The 20747-nt window shown below is 40.0% G+C and overlaps 1 long non-coding RNA gene across 1 annotated transcript in view; it reads right to left on the bottom strand.

Annotated features, from left to right (window-relative positions):
* LOC147578980 (uncharacterized) overlaps positions 1–20747 on the bottom strand; it is a 347058-nt gene that overhangs the window by 283458 nt on the left and 42853 nt on the right. Inside the window, exon 2 of the long non-coding RNA XR_015253435.1 lies at positions 6183–6273. This is a non-coding gene — a long non-coding RNA (uncharacterized LOC147578980). The remainder of the gene's footprint in view (positions 1–6182; positions 6274–20747) is intronic.

The raw sequence follows: 20747 nt of genomic DNA, 5'->3' as shown, positions 1-20747 counted from the left end.
AGTAATGTTGAAAAGCAAAGCAAGGCAGGAGGCATCACAATTCTGGACTTCAAGCTGTATTACAAAGCTGTAGTCATCAAGACAGTATGGTACTGGCACAAAAACAGACACACAGATCAATGGAACAGAATAGAGAACCCAGAAATGGACCCACAATTATTTCATCAACCCATCTTCAACAAAGCAAGAAAGAATAGCCAATGGGAAAAATACAGTCTCTTCAAAAAATGGTGCTGGGAAAACTGGACAGTGACATGCAGAAGAATGAAACTGGACCACTTTCTTACACCATTCACAAAAATTCATTCAAAACGGATGAATGACCTAAATGTGAGACAGAAAATCATCAAAATCCTAGAAGAGAACACAGGCAGTAACTTCCTTGACCTTGGCCCTAGCACCTTCTTACTAGACATGTCTCCAGAGGCAAGGGAAACAAAAGCAAAAATGAACTACTGGGACTTCATCAAGATAAAAAGCTTCTGCACAGTGAAGGAAATAATCAAAACTAAAAGGCAACCTACAGAATGGGAGAAGATACTTGCAGATGACCTATCACATAAAGGGCTAGTATACAAAATCTCTAAAGAACTTATCAAATTCAACACCAAAAAAATAAATAATCCAGTTAAGAAATGGGCAGAAGAGGGGCACCTTGGGTGGCTCAGTTCGTTAAGTGTATGACTCTTCATTTTGGCTCAGGTCATGATCTCGTGGGTCATGGGATCAAGTCCCACATGGGGCTCAGTGCTGATAGCACAGAGCCTGCTAGGAATTCTCTCTCTCCCTCTCTCTGCCCCTTCCCACCTCTCAAAATAATAAATATTAAAAAAAAAAAAAAAAAGGAAATGGGCAGAAGACACGAACAAACATTTCTTCAAAGAAGACATACAAATGGCTAAGAGATATGTGAAAAAATGCTCAACATCACTCATCATCAGGGAAATACAAATCAAAAACACAATGAGATACCACCCCACTCCTGTCAGAATGGCTAAAATTAACAACTCAGGAAACAACAGCTGTTGTCAGGATGCAGGAGGGAATGCAAACTGGTGCAATCACTCTGGAAAACAGTATGGAGGTTCCTCAAAGAGTTAAAAATAGAACTACCTTAGGATCCAGCAATTGCACTACTAGGTTTTTATCCAAAGGACACAAAATTAGTGATTTAAAGGGACACATGCACCCCAATGTTTATAGTAGCACTATCAACAATAGCCAAACTGGAAAAAGCCCAAATATGTCTACTGATTGATCAATGGATAAAGAAGAGGTGAGATATTACTCAGCAGTCAAAAAGTATAAAATCTGGCCATTTGCAACAACATGGATGGAACTAGAGTGTATTATGCTAAGCAAAATAAGTCAGCCAGAGAAAGACAAATACTATATGATTTCACTCATATGAAATATAAGTGGAATTTAAGAGACAAAACAGGTGAACATAGGGGAAAGGAAGGAAAAATAAAATAAGATAAAAACAGAGAGGGAGGCAAACTGTAAGAGACTCTTAACTATAGAGAACAAACTGAGGGTTACTGAAGGGGAGGTCGTGGGGATGGGATGGGCTAAATGGGTGATGGACATTAAGGAGGGCACTTGTTGTGATGAGCACTGGGTGTTGTATGCACGTGATGAATCACCAAATTCTACTCCTGAAACCAATACTACACGGCATGTTAACTAACGTGAATTTAAATAAAAACTTGGGAGGAAAAAAAAAGTGCAAATTAATCAGTATACAAAGGTAGGGACTAGAAATTTGAAACTTCAAGAAAAACACAGAGGGTAAATAAGATGAGGGCTGTGGACTCACAGAATAGATAAAGGAGATGTTCGTGGCAACGTATAATAAACTCCAAAGTGCTGCAAAGGAATATGGGGACAAGCAAGTTAATTGCAGGCTGACATCATATGGGGTAGGTTCCTGAAAGCAGGAAGTTAGCTGGGGTTAGAATCATACACATTAGGTGGAATGAACAGGGAAGGGAGGGCAACACAGGAAAATCAGTCTTATCGTGTTATCCCAAAGGAACAACCACATTTTTTTTCTGGGACATGGTGTCAGTTCATACTATGCTTTGTTACACAGGCAGTGGGGACAATTACATACATGGAATAGACAAGCTGGCATCACTTCATTACTTTAGGCTCAGGTTGCCCCCTTGGAATTCACAGGCTTCAGCTTGAGTGGGAAATTAACTATCTTCAATGTAGAGTGAAGCTGATAAGAGCTGTGGATCTAGAACATATGTTTTAATTCTCTCATTTTCCAGAACCTCACTAGCCTGCTATTCTTGTTGTTGTGGCTTAGTTCCGTTTTAGCACTTTGTTAATTAAACCCTTTTGGAAGTTGTCCAGGATAATCCAACATCATAAAATCTGTAATAGATGAGTCACAGTGCCACCACCCAACCAATAGGACTAAGCCAGAAGCTAGGTGCCATCCTTTACTCCACCCTTGCTGCCATTACCCCCACCTTGTATCTAATCCACGAGGTCCCATAAATACCCCTCTCAACTCTCAAAGCTATTCTCCTGCCCCTTCCTCACCACCACTACCTTATGCAGCCCTTTGTCATCTCTTGCCTGAACCCCACCTGCTTCCAACTCTTTCTAAACATTCCTCTCCTCTCCCCACCACCTCTGAGTGACTGCTCACATATTCACCATTATACATATACACACCCTTCATGATTTGCCTTCTTTTCCCTTCCCATCTCCCTCCATGCCTCCCAAACATCCTGAGTTTAAGAAAACCAAGCTGTTTACAGTTTTCCCAAAGCCCCATGCTGTTGGAAGTCTCTATGCCTTTGTGCTTACAGGTCTCTCTGCCTAGAATGCCCCCACCCAACCCTGTATAGATGACTCTGATTCATCCTTTAAGACTTAGCTCAAATATCACCTATTCTGTGAAGCTTTCTCTGATCCCTTTGTATTATTCAGGGTTCTCCAGAGAAACAGAAGCAATGGGATGTGAATATAGGAGTAAAGAGATTAATTTTAAGGAATGAGTTCATGCAATTGTGGAAGCTGGCAAACTCAAAACATGTAGGATTGGCTGGCAGGCTACAGATCTAGGGAAGGGCAGGTGCCATAGATCAAGTCCAAAGGCTATTAGGCTGGAGACCCGAGAAAAGCCAATGTTACAATTTGGGATGAAGGTCATCTGCTGCAAAATTCCTTTTTGCTTGGAAAAAGTCAGCCAGTCTTTTGTTCTATTGACACCTTCAACTGATTGGATGAGGCCCACCCACATTATGGAGAGCAATCTGCTTTACTCAAAAGTCCACTAATCTCATCTAATTTAATGATTTAAATGCTAATCTCATCTAAAATCCCCTCACTGAAAGCCCCAGAATAATATTTGACCATGTATCTGGGCACCACGGCAGAGGCAAATGGACACATAAAATTAACCATCACAACCATGAACAAGATTAGAATTTTTCCTTCTCTGATCCTGTAGCATCTCAAACAGAACTCTATGCTAGCATTTACTGTTTTGCTTCAATTATTAGTAAACACAACCATCTCACCCCTCATGGGTAGGAACCATGTACTAGTAATATTTATATCCCATTCTTATTACAGCATCAGTAAATACTTGTGAAAGTAATTGACTGAGTTCATTAACTGCTTTTATATTGTTAGGACAATACTATACAAGCCTAGTTCTTACAGCAATCACCAGATCAGGGAATTATTGTTAGCTTTCCATGAAAGGAAATAAAAAGTGCAAACAAGTCATTAACCCAACTTCCCACCGAGAAACCACAAATTCCAAGGTTCACTTGAAACCTTTGTCCCTTTATTAACAAGGCACAAAGGATGCCCTCGCTTCCTTCAGCTTTCTTGAGTAGTGGACATTTGGCCATGAGGATGACTCTATCCAGACAATCCCAGCTCTCACAGCCACTGACCAACAGGAAGTTCCCTACAGCAGTCTGGACTTGTATACTACTCCATGACTCACCTGCTCATAAATGTCCTAGGTTCTTGGCTCAGAGCATTTGTGGCATAATAACAGTCAAGAGACCATAATTCTAAGCATGTGTCATAAAGCAATTAGAACAAATTCTTACCATTATTTTGAAACCCAGGATGCAAGGTATGAAAGACAAGAAATCTTCAACAGCCAAAAACAATGTCATTTTATTCTAGAACAAAGAGGTCCTAGGATTTGGTGAGATGGGCTTCACAATAAGGATTTTGTTAATAGCTACACTTTTGTGAGGATGTATTATGTTGTAGGCATTCCTCCAGAGCAGTTTATATGCATAATCGTATTTCATACTCACAAAATCCCTCTGAGGTAGGTACTATTTTAGCTGCATTTTACAGATGAGGGAGGGCACTGAAACACAGAGATTAGGTAATGAGGTTAAGAAGCTCTAAGGCCCACAGTCACAATACAGCCTCCTTGGAGAACTTCAGAATCGTAGAAGCAGACCAAGAGTAAATAAGGAGCTCTCGGAATATGCTCCTTTTTCTATCATATCTCAAGAGGTCTTTAGGACCTGCACCCCCACACCCCACCCATCATCCCCACCCCACCTACTCTTGCAGCCTCCCCTATGTTCCCTCCTTATCTGCATGCTACACTTCAGCCAAAGTGAATGTGTTTTGGTCCCATCAACATCTCTTGCCTGCAAGCCATATACGTGGTATTTCCTTCACCAGGACACCCCCACCCCCATCCCCACCCCCATCCATCTTCTCCTGAATCCTATTTATTTTCAGGTCTCAGCCTTGCCCTCATGCCTCTTCGGAAAGCTCTCCTGACCACTCTGCCTGACTTGGGTGCCCTTCTCCCTGTAGGCTCCTATGATCCACTCTGACGTTCTCTATTACAGACCTTATCAGACTGTATGGTAATCACTTGTTTAATGGCCTGTCTCCTAACTGTGGCCTCCATGTGATCATTATTAAATCACCTAGCACATGCTTGACATATGGTAGACACTTAATAAACATTTGGTGGAAGGAGGAATATAAAAGTGAATGAATTAAATTAATAATAATCATTTATAATTTGCTTCTAAACAGGACACTTTTAAGACACTGTCAAAATAATCTGTAAGATTTCATCAAAAATTGGTGCCCTCATGACATCTTCTCCCCGGCAATTTAAGAAGCCCCTAAATTTCTCTAGCTAAGAAAAGAGGCTCCAAAAACCAAGCACTAATGACCTCTGAACAGGCCCAAATACCTGTTATCAGAGAGCTGAAGCCTCTAAGAGAGACTCTTTTTTTTTAATTTTTTTAATATTTTATTTATTTTTGAAACAGAGTATGACAGAGCATGAATGGAGGGGCAGAGAGAGAGGGAGACATAGAATCCTTAGAAATCTCCAGGCTCTGTCAGCTGGCAGAGCCCGATGTGGGGCTCAAACCCACAAACTGTGAGATCATGACCTGAGCTAAAGTTGGACGCTTAACCAACTGAGCCACCCAGGCACCCCAGGTGAGAATCTTGATGCTAATCTAAAGTGAACTTAATCCTGAAGCACTTTTTAAAACTATGTATGGGTGTGGTCTAGCTTTGGGGTTATAAAGATGTTGTCTGTTGTTCATTATTTTTTCATAAGTAATGTTTCATCATTGCTAAACTATGCAAACAAGATTTTCATGATTCCCAAAGAGCACTCCTTTAGTTACAGAACAGGATGTCATTTATGACAACAAATATTGAAGGATATTGTTTCCTCTTGAATATAGACTCTTCTTCTGTCCTGGGACAGAAAGCTGAAAGTCAGAGACATGTGCTTTGTGTAATGTTGCATCCATTCCTCTTTCTGATAGAAAGATGACATCTGAGGTTTCCAATTCTTAACTCTCAAGGAGTCTTTGAAGTCATAAAGTGCGTATATGCACTATTACCAAATAAATGTTATGAGCTGAAGTGTGCACCCCACAAATTCATATGTTGAAGTCCTAACCTCCAGTACCTCAGAATGTGACTTTTTTTGGTGATAGGGCCTTTAAAGAAGTGATTAAGTTAAAATAAGACTGTTAGGGTGTGCCCTAATCCAATGTGACTGATGTTCTTATAAGAAGAGGAAATTTGGACACAAAAATGCATATGAACAGAGGAAACGCCATGTGAGGACACAGGAAGAAGGCGGCTATCTGCAACCTAACGAGAGAGGTCTCAGAAGAAGCCAATTCTGCCCATACCTTGATCTTGGACTTCCAGGCTCCGGAACTGTGAGAAAAGCAATATCTGTTGTTTAAGCCATCCAGTCTGTGGTATTTTGTTATGGCGACCCTAGCAAACAAATACAACAAATTTTATAGCAATATTAGAATCCCAGTGCACGATGTGTTTTATCTGCCATTTTTTTTTTTAATATTTATTTAGTTTTGAGAGAGAGAGAGAGAGTGAGCAGCACAGGGGCAAAGAGAGATGGAGAGAGAGAATCCCAAGCAGGCTCCACACTGTTAGAGCACAGCCCAACGTGGGGGCTCAAACTAAGGGACAATGAGATCATATCAAGAGCCAGACACTTAACTGTGTGGGCCACCCACATGCCCCATGTCTGCCATTTTGACTCAGGATGCTTTGATTCTGCATTTGTAATACAAATATTATAATTGAGTAGTACTAATATTTATTCATTTTGGTTAAGAAATAATTTGGGGGGGTGAATGCCATTAAATCCAGTTTATTTCTTAGTCCATTCTCCATGGAGATGGGCTAAACCACTTCCAGGGTTTTTTGTTTTTGTTTTTTTGTTTTGTTTTAATTTTGTTCAGCTCAAGTCATTTTCATTGAATCAATTTTTATCAATAGTAGATAAAAATGTGCTGAACCACATCCCATCAACAAAGATTTATCAATCAATGTTTTGTTTAAATAAAATGTTATCAATTATAGTCTTTTATAAAGTTTTTGCTATGGCTATTATTTTTACTGAGGTCAATTTTTTCCAGGTCAAATGTTGTTGATAAAATTTGATTCTTTTTGTTAAGTTTTGGAAAAATAACAACCTTATGATGAGCAATGTATAGAATTGTTGAACCACTGTATTATATATCTGAAACTAATATAATACTGTATATAAATTTTAAAAATTAAAAAATGAAGTTTTTCAGTAAAAAAATAATACCTCCATGTTTAATTTTTAAAAATTAGCTTTATTTATATATAATTCATGTACATAAAATTTATAAAGCATATAATTCATTGGGTTTTAGTGTATTTACAGGGTATACTCATAATTACTATCAAATTCCACAACATTTTCATCATCTCAAAAATACACTCCCCATTCCCGTCTCCATGCCCCTAGCCTCTCGCAACCAGTATCTACTTTCTGTCTCCAAGGATTTGCCTTTTCTGGACATTTTGCATAAATGGAAATCATGCAATATATGACCTTTTGTATCTGGTTTCTTTCACTTAATATTTTCAAGGTTCATCCATCTTAAAGTATGTATTATTATTCCATTCCTTTTTGTGGCCAAACAATATCCCATTAATATGGATATACCATATTTTGTTTATTCATCATTTAATGGCATTTGGGTAATTTCTACTTTTGGGCTATTATGAATAATGCTGCTCTGAACCTTCATATACAAGTATTTGACTCTCTTGTGTATGTACCTATGAGTGAAATTATTAATCATATGGTAACTCTGGGCTTAACTTTGTGAGGCACTGCCAGACCGTATTCCAAATTGGCTGCATCATCTTACATTCCCATTAGCAATCCATGAGGGTTCTAACCTCTTAATTTTTATTATCATTTACAACGTGCGGTTTTGGCTTTTTAAGCTGTTTTGTGTTTACAGATAGATATTACCAGGAATAGTCATTAGAAAGTACAACAATATAATAGCTTGCATTTATTCCTTAGCAAAATCAAGGAAATTAGATATTCTAGGATATTTCTCTTGTCCAGAATTGGCTTATTGCAAGGATGAGAAAACTATAACCCATAGGCCAAGTCCAGCCTGCTGACTGTTTTTGTGTGACCCACATGCTAAGAATGTCTTTTACACTTACAATAATCAAAAAAAGAATAATCAAAAATAGAATAATCAAAAAAAGAATAATATTTTGTGGTACATAAAAATTATATAGAATCCATATAGCATTGACTATAAATAAAGCTTTATTGGAACATAGCCACATTCATGTATTTACATATCATCCATGACTCCTGGAAAGCTAGATAGTAGAGGTGACTGAATGAGACAGAGATTGGCCCATGGAGCCTAAAATATTTACTATCTGGCCCTTTACAGAAAAAAGTCTACTGTATTGCCAATCCATCTTTATTTTTCAGATCACATGGTGTTATGGGCAGCAACTGTCCAGATAGTTGTCAAAGATAGAGCATATGGCAGCTATCCCAAATGTGGGCCTTAGCCTGTTGCCAGTTGGTGAGCTATCATGATCCATAATAAGATAAGCAGAGGATTGAGAGTAAGCCTTAGACATTTATAGAAAACTGACAAAGTAAATTTATATCTATGGGATCTAATACTGTAAAAACGGGCTGCATTTTATATGTCTTTGGGGTTTTTTAATTTCATTTGTCTAGTCATTGCTTTTTTTTTGGACTTCATTAAAGTCTGTTCAAAAGTTGAAATTTTAAAAAAAGAAAACTGGTCCTTTAACACATAGCTTGGAACACAGTCAAACAGAGAATCAATGTCTTTAGAATCAAAGGAGTAGACATATTGGGACATAAGCATCCTGAGGGCAGGGTTTCATCTGCTTTGTGTACTTCTCTGTGTCCCAGCACATTCCCAGTGTCTCACACAATGCAATAAGTGCTCAATAAATACTGGAAAACGTACAAATCCAACACAACCCACTCCAATATCACAACGTTTACCATTCTCTTAATTTGTTCTTTTTTCACTTTTCAGAGGCATTATATACAGCACAGAATCTGGAGCCAGGCCTGGGTTGAGATCCCGGCCTCACCTTTACTAGCCAGGCTACCTTGGGCAAGTTATCCAACCTCCCTGTAATTCTTCCTCTGTAAAATGGGGATAATAATAGCGTCAAAAGAGTTATCAGGATAGTCATCTGAGTTAATATATGCAAATTATTTAGAAGGATACCTAGCACCTAGTAAGAACTACACAAATGTTAGCTATTATTATTACTGTACATATATGTAAAGTGTATATGCCTGAAGTGGTCACAAAACTTTCTTCTATTAGCTGCCCAAAATGGTACATAGCACACTTTATCTTTTTTAAAGTAAATGCATTTTATATTCTTGCCAAATTACTAGGTTAAGGTCACCAGATACTTCTGGAATCACTTACTATAATCCACAAGCTTAATTTCAAGTATATTAAGTGTAGCCCATGAAACGGTGCAAATACTATGCAGAAGTTTCAATTCTGTCATCTCGCACATGACAACTACCCATCCCCAATCATAAATACACTTTACAAAATACAAAATTTTTTTAGCGTGAATCTTAGGTCTGTGGCAGCCTCTTTTCAGCAGGTCTCCAGGCACTGCGGTAAGAGAGGCTACCCCTAGGAATGACTCTCTCTATAATTATATCTCAGTACAATATTCAGGCTTACTGGAAGAAATACAGCTCAACCAGCTCCACAGAAAGTCTTGCTCTCCACAAACATTCTTACCATTCCATACTTCCTGCCTCTGGCTCTGTTCCACCTTCAGCCTGCAATAAATCTCTCAGCCTCTGCCTACTAAGAACATAGACATCCTGTAAGACTAGATACTAATACCACTTCTGTGGCAACTTCCCAGATTCCTTGCAGTCAAAACGAATAAAAAATACAAAACTCTATGTTACCATTCTTGTTCAATGCCTGTCTTGTCCACTAAGCTGACTCCAGAGCATCTACCAAAGTGCCTTGTACATAGTGAGTGGAAAAAGGAAACCAAATAATTTCCTCTAGGAAATTATTGATCAGACATCAGCAAGCTATTATTGTCTGTCTTTCCCCACTATCGAAATTGCACAAGGGCAGGAATGTTAACTGTCTTGCTTATTAGCCAGGGACTGGCACAAGTAGATGCTGAACAAATATTGGTAGAATAAATGGATGAATGAACAAGTGAGGGACCAAGGCACGGATAATCTTCCTAAAGTAGAACCGTCTGATATTTTATTTGAGCTGATCTTATTTTTCTCCACATAAAGGGATGGGGGCAACTTCCAAAATTACTTTACTCCAGACTTCCAATAATAAAGTTGTTTTTTCCCAGGATCAAAAATAGAGTTGCATATCATGGTGTCACACACTACATACACAGCATACTGATATTGAACTAGGAGGGCTGTTTAAGGAACAGATCTATTTTTTCTTTGCTTCCTTCAGACATTTTTAAATCATCTTCTTTTTCTAGAAGCAAATATTCCGTCTAGGTTATTTCTCTCATCATTTTCTCATGCCATTAGGGGCATCCATTTTATAATATTTAAGGATTTCGTCTATCTTGGTGACAACAGTCTCCCCTGGATCAAGGTATCAGCAAGCCACAGCACCCTGAGTCACACTAGAGGCTTAGACTTGGAGCAGAAACCCCCACCAGGGACTGGGGTTATCCAAAGGTCAAGGAGCAACTAAACAAATGTTACTAGCTAAATGTTTTTACTGCCCATTATGGGCATGGGTGTTAACCTTCCCCAGGACCTGAGAGAAGAGATGCCAAGAAGGTAACTTGAATGGCACTTTGCCTGCATTTTCACTCACCGCGTTTACTTACAGAGTGTTCCTAATGACTATGATTCTAGAATCATACATATTAGTGCTAGAAAGGACCATAGAGATAGTTTAGTCCACGGGTGACAAATCCAAAGGCCTCTAGTGGCCAGATTACTTAATTGAAAGAAGACAGCATGTGGGGGCCTAAGGAGAGTAGCAAAGAGGTGCATCTGAAGAGCAGAGCACCATGTCAGCTCAAGCTGGCTGTTGCCAGTTGGTATCTAAGGCCCAAGGTGCCTAATCTTCTGTTATTTCTCTCCCCAAAAAAAGATGACTATTCAGATTTTCATGAGTCATCTCTCAATTTTTTTTAATTATGGTAAAATACACATACTATAAAATGTATTATCTTAAGCATTTTTAAATATTCAAGTTGTAGTACATTCGTGTTGTGCAACCAGTGTGCAAAAGTTTTTTCATCTTGTAAAGCTGAAACTCTGTACTCATGAAACAATTCACCATTCCCCCACTTCCCTTAGCCCCTGGCATCCACCAGTCCACTTTCTGTATCTATGAATTTGACAGCTCTAGGTATCTCATATACGTGGAATCATACAATATTTTCATTTTGCAACTGGTTTATTTCACCTAATGTGATATCCTCTAGGCTCATCCATAGTGTAGTGTGTGTCAGAATTTCCTTCTTTTTTAAAGTTGAATGATATTCCATGTATGTATATACCACAATTCTTTATCCATTCATCTACCAGTGGACCCTTGGATTGCTTTCTCCTTTTAACTAGAGTGAATAACATTGCCATGAACATGGGTGTACAAATACCTCATCAAGACTTTGCTTTTAATTCTTTTGGGTTTACACCCAGAAATGGAATTACTGGATCATATGCTAGTTCTAGTTTTGGTTTTTTGAGGAATACCATCCTGTTTTCCATAGTGGCTACACCAGTTTACACTCCCACCAACAGTGTGCAAGGGTTCCAAATTCTCTACATCCGTATCAACACCTGTTATTTTCTTTTCTTTAGACAGTAGCCACCTTAAATGAGTATGAGGTGGTATCTCGCAGTGGGTTTGATTTGCATTCCTCTAATGATTTCTTCTTTAGAGAAACATCTATTCAAGTCTTTTGCTCATTTTTAAAATCAGATCGTTTTATGGTTGCTTAGGCAAATTTTAAATGGCTGACACGAATTCAAATTTTGTAAAACAAAGAAAAAAAACAAAAACACTATACAACAAAATACATACTTTCAAGAAGTATATGACCCAGAGAACACCTTCATCTTGCAGATGAGGAAACTAAAACCTGTATCATAAAGTCAACATGCCCACGATTGCAAATGGCTATGTGGTGCCTGAGACAGAAGTAGTATAAGATACAGAACTGGAGGATATGGTCCTATAATGCAGATAGTTAAAATATTTCTTAGAACACTCATCAGAGCCAAAAACTGATCTGTAAGCAGTTCCAACTTGCTAAAAATTCCTGACTGGTCTTGGTGACTTGTGGAGGAAAGGGGAAAAGGCAATAACCCAAAACGTTCCTACAGATAAAGAATAAAAAAGAAAGACAAGATAAATATGTGAGGCTATAGATGTGTTAATTAACTAAATAAGAGGAATCCCAGGGCGCCTGGATGGCTCAGCCAGTTGAACATCTGACTTTAGCTCAGGACATGATCTTGCCATTAGTGAGTTTGAGCCCCATGAGGGGCTGTCAGCACAGATCCTGCTTCGGATCCTCTGTTCCCCTCTCTCTCTGCCCCTCCTCTGCTGGTTCTCTCTCTCTCTCTCAAAATAAATATATAAACTAAAAAAAACAATTAAGCTTAAAAAAATAAGAATTCTTTCATAAGGTATACATATGTCAAATCTTCACAACGAACACTTTATCTTATATTTAATTTGTCACTTATACCTCAAAAAGCTGGAGGAAAAAAGGCAATAACTCAAAGGCAGAGTCAAAGTGAAAGAAATTTTCCCTACCCACTGCCTCCTTCTTTCTCCAGAGGTAGAAGAAATAGGAGGTTGGAGATCTATTCATTATCAGTTAACAATGGACAAAGAGAAGCCTGTCTGTTGCATTAGTCATTGCTTAGAGGTCCCCAACTTCTAGTTACACTCCTGCTCTCTACCCCCAACTCTTTGATGCTATTTCTGAAAAGGAATGTGACCCTCCAGCTGGGGAGGGTTGAGGGCATGTAGGAAGCATGAATAGGATATTAGATCTGTAATTCCACTTGGGTCTGATGTGTGGATTCTCAAGAATAAATATGGCAATGAGAATTTGGAAAGGGCTGTTTGTTATCTGGGAAGGAAAAATGAGGCACATTCTTTTTTTCTTTTTTAAATATTTTTAATGTTTATTTATTCTTGAGAGACAGAGTGCAAGTGGGGGAGGGGCAGAGAGAAAGGGAGACATAGAATCTGGAGCAGGCTCCAGACTCTGAGCTGCCAGCATAGAGCCCCACATGGGGCTCGAACCCATGAACCACGGGGCAAGGACCTGAGCTGAAGTTAGATGCTCAACTGACTGAGCCACCCATTCACCCCAAAATAAGGCACGTTCTTCTTTTTTTTTTTTTAATTTTTTATTTACTTTTGAGAAAAAAAGAGCACAAGCAGGGGAGGGGCATAGAGAGAGGGAGACACAGAATCTGAAACAGGTTCCAGGCTCTGAGCTGTCAGCACAGAGCCTGATGCAGGGCTTGAACCCATGAACCATAAGATCATGAAGTGGGCCAAAGTCAGACGCTTAATGACAGAGCCAACCAGGCACCCCAAAAGGAGGCACATTCTTAAGAAGAAATAGCAAAGATGTGAAGATGTCCAAATTAGAAAAGGGAATGGCCTTTCTCCTTCTGAGACAGACATGCAATCTGACTTGCTTATTCAAAGAGAGTAGCACTTCTGCCCCTAACTTGCTGTATGCCCTGAGACAAAGTCCATACCTCCCTCCACCCCAGATTGTCTTTTCATAATACTGGAGAGGTTTCCTGTCTTGCTGATTGTAGCACTTAGACATAGTAAATTGACATCAATCTCACATCCATGCCTCTTATCTTGCCTGGTGTCCCCTGTTCTACTAGCTTCTCTACCAACGTCAGCTGCCTTCGATGGTTCAGGAATCTAGGGTTTGAGCAGACTTAGAGCAGAGGCAGTTGAGGGACCTCATTCAAACTTTTGTTCCTAGAGACCAGCTTGAAATTGCTGGTTACCTGGAGCAAACCACCAGCCAACAACTCCAAACCTGGATAGTATTTGATATTGTTATGAGAGTTACTACTTGCCACATCTCTGCTGGTTAGAGGTGGGGGTAGTGCAGAGAAAAGTTCCAAAGGGTAGTCAATATTTGAAAAAGCACTTGTGGGATCCTCAGATGAAACTGCTTGCTACCCCCAATGGCCTGCTGGCCAGCTGTATTATCCACACTCTGTGGTTGAGCACTGATGGTTTCCTGACACAACCATGATTCAAGTCAGTCCGAGTGATGTCTTTTTAATACCACAGCTGGAGCTGGCCTTGATCAATCTCCTGCTCTCTAACCATCTACTGTCCTCCATGGAATAAGCTCAAGAGAGTATGTTTGACAAGAATTTGCCCTAACCAGTAAATGGTCCAGTGTGAAGCACCATTTATTAGAAAGGCATGCCTATGTTTGCAGATGGTTTCATTTACCCTGCCTAGCATGTTATCAGGATTCATCCAGAAATGAGACTTTATTATAATCTCCTACATCAGGGAAAAGGCTGAATCTCACTCATCTTTTCATTCCCAGGATCTCATACAGGGCCTGGCCCCTGGTTACTCCTTGTCATCCTGTAGTTCATTCATTCATTATAAAGCTGATTGGGCTCACAATGTGAACAAGGCACTGGCCCGGGAAGGGGCGGGGCAGCAAAAGCAAAGCACCAGACGACTCAGGCCCTGCCCTCAGGGCACTTCCAGCCTAGCAGAGCCTCACCTCTTGCAGGAAGCTTCCCTTTCCCCACCATCTCTCACTGATGCTCACTGAAGACCCAGTGCCCATCCAAAAGACCGCACTCACTACAGTCGATCATAATTACTTGTATGGATTTCTCAAGTATAGGATTGGAAATTACTCATCTTTGTAACCCTGCTACCTAAAGAAGCATTTGGCACTCTGCAAGTGCCCTACAGATGCTTGTTAATCATCGAACCCACGCTTCTGCTGACTTCCACTAAAATGCACAGGAGAAGACTTGCAGTATGGAATGTGGGATGTTGCCCTCTTGGCTTGTTTATCCCTTGTGCTAACCAGCTGCTTGGTAATTGCCCATTTACTAACCTGGTTACCCTACTAGACTATAAGTTCCCCAAGAGCAAGGAGCAGACCTTAAGCAAGGACCATACTTTTTCCCAACAGGAAAAAACCACGTCATAAATGTAAGATTGTTGAACACATAAGTTGAATTAGGAATAAAATGAGAGATGTTTAGATATAAAAGTAATGCCCAATTATATATAATGATAGCATCCTGAAGAGTGATTACCATCGTCCTAACATCTGTAATCCATTGTTGGAGTGATGGTAGTGGTGCTCCTAATTTATAGCAAAACCTCACCGGAGAGATGTAGAAATCTGTTAACAGTTGAACCACTATGGTTCCCATTATCACCTTATGCAGTGAAACACTTCAACCCATCTTTACTTAACCGACTTGTCAGATTAAAACAGGTTGTAGTTTCCTCTCTAAAATACACTGATGTTTCACCATAGACCCACTGAAGGAGTACAGTTGGAAGGACCTCCATTTGTCTGAATGCTTCTACTCCTTTGAGCTCAGCTGTGTGCTTTCCAAGACTTAGTTGACCTTGTTCTTGCTCCCGTTTATGTCCAATGTATTTGCTACTATAATTTTGTATTTTAACTAAATATTGCTGATAAAAATAGGAATGCAAAATGAGTTATTTTCATAAAAATTATGTTGAATGTATTGGGAAAAGGTGATAAAATCCATCGTTAAAAATATTCTCAGATTAGATGTGAGTTGGTAAACTCTAAAAGTTTGGAGAGAGAAAAATCTACGAAGATTCCACCCTCAAAATTAGGAAATATAAATAATGCCTTATGGAAACAGTTTGTGCAAAAAGGATGAAGTAAAACTTGAATCAGATGACCCATACCGAGAGAAATCCTTAGTTTTGAGGTCTACAAAACTAGACAAATGAATGTACATTCTATATTGTGAATTACATAAAAAAATATTTAAGGTTTGAAGGCTTTTTTTTTAATGTTTATTTATTTTTGAGAGAGAGAGAGAGAGACAGAGTGCAAGTGGGGGAGGGGCAGGGAGAGAGGGAGACACAGAATCCAAAGCAGGCTCCAGGCTCTGAGCCATCAGCACAGAGCCCGACACAGGACTCAAACTCATGGACCACGAGATCATGACCTGAGCTGAAGTCGGACGCTGAACCAACTGAGCCACCCAGGCACCCCTATAGTCATATTCTTGATGATCATAAACTTTGACGGAGATTTTTCAGTTTACTGATTCCTGGGCTATGGACATGGCAGAGATTTTTCTACTGCATGTTGGATTATTCAAAGGCTTCATCTGAAAATAGAAACCGACCAGGAAGGTCTCTGTAATCCCATCCTCTGGGCCTCCTAGCCTAATGATTAGAGTACTGTAGGATGGTTCTAGCCACATTTCAAGCTTCTCACTTTCTTTATGCCCCGAATAAGGCAGTGAATGTAACCAACTAGAAGGTATTTAGATATCTATTACCATATCTTCCTAAAAGGTTTTTTACTCTGACATAGTGAAAACAAGAAACTAGTTTCTTTTGTTTCTGTTTTTTTTTTTTTTAATGTTTATTTATTTTTGGGAGAGAGAGTGACAGAGCATAAGGGAGAGGCAGAAAGACACAGAATCCAAAGCAGACTCCAGGCTCTGAACTGTCAGCACAGAGTCCAACACGGGGCTTGAACTCACTAACCGTGAGGTCATGACCTGAGTTGAAATCGGACGTTTAGCCAACTGAGCCCCCCAGGCACCCCAAGAAACTAGTTTCTTAAACAGAAGCTGTCTCTGGATTTTTTCAGGAAGGCAAAATGGGGAACTGATTTTGTTAAGTACCTTCTGAGAGCAGTTGGCTTTTCATACCTAATCTCATGTAATCATCACAAATACCCTGTGAGTTTGAGCTCACTGGCCTCATTTTACAGATAAGGAAACTGAGGACCCGAGAGGTGAAGCAAGGTCACCCAATCAGTACTAGAGAAGTGGTATGTTACCCACTGTGAATCAATATACTTCCCAAGCCACCAAATTACCCCTGATGATTTGCCCCAGATCTGACATCCAATTTTTTTTTTCAGACATAAAGCACTATTGTGGCTATGTAATGTTTCTTTCCAAGAAGTTCCAGCCACTTCAAGGGGATTTTTTCAGTTTCATTGTTGGCATGTGTCCAAGCTAAGCAGCTCCCCTGCTCTCCTCCAATGCTGGCCGAAGCTGCCTAGGGCTTATAAAAAGCCTAATGCTATGCTATATTCCAGCTACTCTAGAAATTCTCCAGGCTACCCTCCACTCCTCCACTTTTCCCTTTCTCATTCTCTCTCTGTTGTGGGTTTGAATTCTGTGCCCCCAAAAGATACCCAACTCCTATGAATGTGACCTTATTTAGAAAATAGGATCTTTAGGGAACCTGGATGGCTCAGTCAGTTAAGCATCTGACTCTTGGTGTCGGCTCAGGTCACGATCTAATGGTTCTCAGGATCAAGCCCCACATCAGGTTCTGTGCCGACAGAACGGAGCCTGCTTGGGATTCTCTCTCTCTCTCTGCTCCTCCCTGCCTTTCTTTCTTTCTCTCTCTCTCTCAAAATAAATAAATAAACTTAAAAAAAAAAGAAAGAAAGAAAATAGGATCCTTGCAGATAATCAAGTCAAAATGAGGTCATTAGAGTGGGCCCTGATCCACTGGTATCCTTATAAAAATGGCAAATTTAGACACAGAGATAGACACAGAGGTAAGTCAGTATGAAGACTCCAGGATGATGCCATCTACAAGCCAAGGAATACCTGAGGGTACCAGAAGCTAAAAAAGGCACGGAACTCATTCTCAGTGACATCCCTCAAATGGAACTACCCCTGATGACACATTGATCTCAGACTTCTAAACTCTTAGAACCATGAGATACTACATTTCTGTTGTTTAAGCCATCCAGTCTGTGGTGCCTTGGGACAGCAGCTCTAGGCCTCCCCTCAAGCCTCTGTCTCTGCCTCTGGCCCAGTTTCCATGGATTACAATTCACCCCACCTTGAAGCACAATGCTGCCGCACCTCCCCCCTTCCCCGCTCTGGGACACTTGCTCTTTCCCGCCAATAAACCAAGCTCCAGCACACCAAGGTCCAACTCAGGCCTCCAGTTCAGAAGGGGTCCACCAGGGGAAGTGATATTGAGCAGTATTAGAACGGTCATTTGTTTTTTGTTTTTGAACAGAATTATAATGCATGGCAGACACTACTGTATAGAATGTTCCTTTTTCACACAAGTTGACTATTATCGTGGCTATTCCTTGCTGACCAAATCTCTTCTATTTTGTGTCCTCTATTTTTATCACATGATCAGGCTCCAACAAGCCTTTCCCTGAAATTGCCAGGAGAATCACAAAATTAATCAAAAACTGCAAAGTACTCAAGTTTCTATTACAAAATTCTTTGGTGTCATCTTGACCGAATCCCTCAGACATTCTAACTGAAGTCAGGAGTGAGGCATAAATCATTGTCTCCACATTGTACCATATTGGGTTTTAGTATTTAATCACTTATCATTTGAAAGATGCCTGAAGGGGGGGGGGGTTAATGTGTCTTTTTAAACACATCAGAAATTCACATCCTTATTTGTTTTAAACGGGACCATACATAATTCCAGCTTAGTCAGTTATCAAATATTAATCAAGTATCTACAAAACGACAGGCACTTTTTTAGGCACAGTGGCAAACAAGATAAAGCTCCTGTCCTCCTAGAGTTTATTATAGTTTCCTATCAGAGGTAGATGATAAATATATATGTATATATAATTGAATCTCAGGTCATTATAAATATTATGGAGAAAAATAAAACTATAATTATTTGTTCAACTGTCTTCCTTTTAGGTTATGATGACAATGGCCATGTCTGTCTCGGTGCTAGCTCATAGTAGGCATTTAAGAATACTTGTTAGGTGGGGGCACCTGGGTGGCGCAGTCGGTTAAGCGTCCGACTTCAGCCAGGTCACGATCTCGCGGTCCGTGAGTTCGAGCCCCGCGTCGGGCTCTGGGCTGATGGCTCAGAGCCTGGAGCCTGTTTCCGATTCTGTGTCTCCCTCTCTCTCTGCCCCTCCCCCGTTCATGCTCTGTCTCTCTCTGTCCCAAAAATAAATAAAAAAAACGTGGAAAAAAAGAATACTTGTTAGGTGGATGGATGGATGGATGGATGGATGGGGAGGGGAGGGAGTTAGGATGGTGGTGCAAGAAAAGAGTCCCAAGGGAACTGAAACTTGAACTAAATCTTGAAGAGACTGTCAGTCAGGTCCAGACAAGGGATTCCAGGCACAGTGACCAGTATGGGCAGAGCATGAAGATAGGAAAGTTGAAGGACAGCAAGACAATCATTTGGTTGGACAGAAACAAAGGAATGGCCTCTGAGGCTGGAAAGTAAGGCAGGAGCCAAATGTTGATCTGTCTCATCTGCATATGTCAGCTCTTTCATTGCGGAAATCTGATGAGCTTATCAGACAGGTTCTAAAGGTCAGCAATGCTGAATGATTAGGGACATTGAAGTAGATAAATGAGTTGTTGCCTAGAAACCTCATTTGACACAAAAGCATCTTTTTTTTCTCCCATGCACTGCTTTGTTTCCACCCTGGAGGGTGTCAGATTCTGTGTCCTCCTATGACTGAGAACCACAGACTGTTTCCCAGGCAGGCATAGGTGAGGCCACTCAAGTGGCCCATTTGTCCAGTTGCAAGCGTGCTAATCCCAGATTCAAATCTGCTTGCCTGCGCTGTGCCTCACTGCCACAAACCTGCTCCACTGGTTTATGCTAGCTTCTTCCAGAAAGGAGAAACATTTAGTCACTCCTTGGGGGTAAGAGGGAGTGCTCTGCTGGTCTTTAATGAACTGCTTGCAGAGAAATGCTACCTATGGTATGCTGCTTTATACCTTACAATTCAAAAGAGGAAAACACGTCTTAATGAATTTTATTCGTTACTTCATAACTTTACAAAGTTAATTGTGCCTCAGGATTTAAAAGAAAAAAAATTTTTAATAGTCATTTATTTTTGAGAGAGACAGAGAGAGCACAAGTGGGGGAGGGGCAGAGAGAGGGAGACACTGAATCTGGAACAGGTCCCAGGCTCTGAACTGTCAGTGCAAAGCCCAAGAAGGAGCTCAAACTCTTGAACTGTGAGATCATGACCTGAGCCAAAGTCGGAAGCTTAACCATTGGAAATTAGAGGAAAGACAGAGAATAAAGTTAAAATTACAGTAAAACAATTACTTAGAACACTTGTTAATATTTGGGAGTACTTCTTTCTAGTCTTTTTTCTATGAACACACACATACATACATATACACATAGAAATTTATCTCTCGGCACCTGCCACAGTGTCTGAAACATCTATATGCTAATAAATGTTTGGTAAATAAATATTTTATTTTTACACATTTAGAACAATACTTATATGCAGTATGGAATTTTGCTTCTTAAAATTTTGCTCAGTGGGGCACCTGGGTGGCTCAGTTAGTTAAGCATCCAACTTTGGTTCAGGTCATGATCTCACGGTTCATGAGTTCAAGCCCTGTATCGAGCTCCTCGCTAACAGTGTGGAGCCTTCCTGGGATTCTCTCTCCCTCTCTCTCTTTTCCTTCCCCACTTGGGCACACACTCTCTCTCTCCTCTCTCTCAAAATAAATATATACAAATACATACATACATACATTTAAAAATAAAATAAAATTTTGCTCAATATGGTGGGTGTATTTTTCTATGCCACTTTTAAAGCATTTTTTATGAATGCACAAATACTATTGTGTGGATAATGCTGACCTGAACATC

This window comes from Puma concolor, chromosome B4 (assembly GCF_028749965.1).
Source record: "Puma concolor isolate L17-30 chromosome B4, mPumCon1.1.hap2, whole genome shotgun sequence".
NCBI lineage: Eukaryota > Metazoa > Chordata > Mammalia > Carnivora > Felidae > Puma > Puma concolor.
The sequence above is the reverse complement of the archived record's forward strand: the minus strand, read 5'-3'. Positions and strand labels throughout refer to the sequence as shown.